The sequence below is a fragment of the Desmodus rotundus genome, chromosome 4, assembly GCF_022682495.2.
Source record: "Desmodus rotundus isolate HL8 chromosome 4, HLdesRot8A.1, whole genome shotgun sequence".
Classification (NCBI taxonomy): Eukaryota; Metazoa; Chordata; class Mammalia; order Chiroptera; family Phyllostomidae; genus Desmodus; species Desmodus rotundus.
Window position 1 is genome coordinate 60,969,663 of NC_071390.1, and position 1,381 is coordinate 60,971,043.

The window sequence follows — 1,381 nt, forward strand, 5'->3', positions numbered from 1 at the left end:
CAATTTCTGACTAGTCTCTCTGTTGCTGCATGTGTCATGCATGGAGTATTTCCCCTTCAACTTTTATACTCTCCTTACTGTCTGTTGTAAAGCATCTGCTGTATTCCTTGGCTTCAAAACATCATATCAGCTAAGATTCCATTGCTTCTTCATGTTATTTGTCAGAAGGTCAGCCAAGAATCCGAGTTGGGGCAAAAGCAAGAGGACTCAACTTCTACCTACTCAGCCACCATCTTCTCTCCCCTAGGATGTGTCTTTACAAGATGGTCAGTGTGTTCCTGACAGGGAGGCTTTATGAACCCAGTCTCTTTCCAGAGACCGGGGGGTGAGGTAGCTGTAGGTCTTAGAGATGGCTTCGAAGACGGCCTTGCTGAAGTTGCCCAGGGGGGCAGTGCAGCCCCTGTCTGAGGTACAGCAGTCATCTATACTGGCCATCATCAGCAGGTTTTGGGCACAGGGGCTGAGAGAATGCCACTCTCCCTGGGGGCAGGGATGAGTGCACCAGCACAGAGCCACAGTACCCAGTCACCTTGCAAAGGATGATGTGGGGCTTGCTGATCTTGTTCCCCCAGTAGCCTCGCTACACAAGGACAATAAAGAGCGTGGCCAAGATGATGGTACCAGATGGCAATGATTACTTCCTTTGAGTACTTAACACCCAGATCAACATGTACATTGTAATCCTCAATGGCAACAAATGTCTTCAACTGTGCCTGTTTTTACATGAGCATAATCTTCAAAACCTCACCCTTGAGGGACACCCCTAAGAAAAACTCAATTATCTCAGATTCCTTGATGGGCAGGGAGAAGATATAGATCTCCTCCAGGGACTTGATCTTATGTGTTTGACTAGGCAGCCCAGCTTGGTGACAGGGATCCACTCCTTACCCTTGGCCTTGACTCCACAAGCTCTGTGGCCTTGCCCCTGACCCCGACCCTGGTTATGGCCATGGTCTCAGCCCCAAATGCCACTGCTAAATCATCCACAAAAGCTGCCATGGCCTCCCATTCTAGGACCCCTGGGGCCTCCAGGCCTCCCACAGAACCTGCCACATTCACCATTTGGCATTTCCTAGGAAAAGAAGCTCATCTTCCATTTCTTAAGATATTATATATTTTTCCTTCTTTCATTTGTTCTTTCCAGTTTTGTCTTAATTTCTGATGTAATTTGTTTATTCTTCTTGAGTTCAATAACCCTATTTCTGACTTTTGCTAGTTATTGATGTTTTCCCTTCATGTCCTGAATCACTTTAGTGTTTTCTAGCTCATTTTAAAATAGTCAGTGATAGTTTCTATTTGTTTTGTGGGCTAATCTTTATAGCTTGCTCCCATAGTCTGTAAAGAATTTAATCTACTCCTGATTCTCATTTTTGTCTTGTTA

The 1,381-nt window shown here is 45.4% G+C and overlaps 1 pseudogene; it reads right to left on the minus strand.

Annotated features, from left to right (window-relative positions):
* Positions 1–218: 218 nt before the first annotated feature.
* On the minus strand, positions 219–1,069 carry LOC112305373 (small ribosomal subunit protein uS5 pseudogene; annotated as a pseudogene).
* Positions 1,070–1,381: the final 312 nt, after the last annotated feature.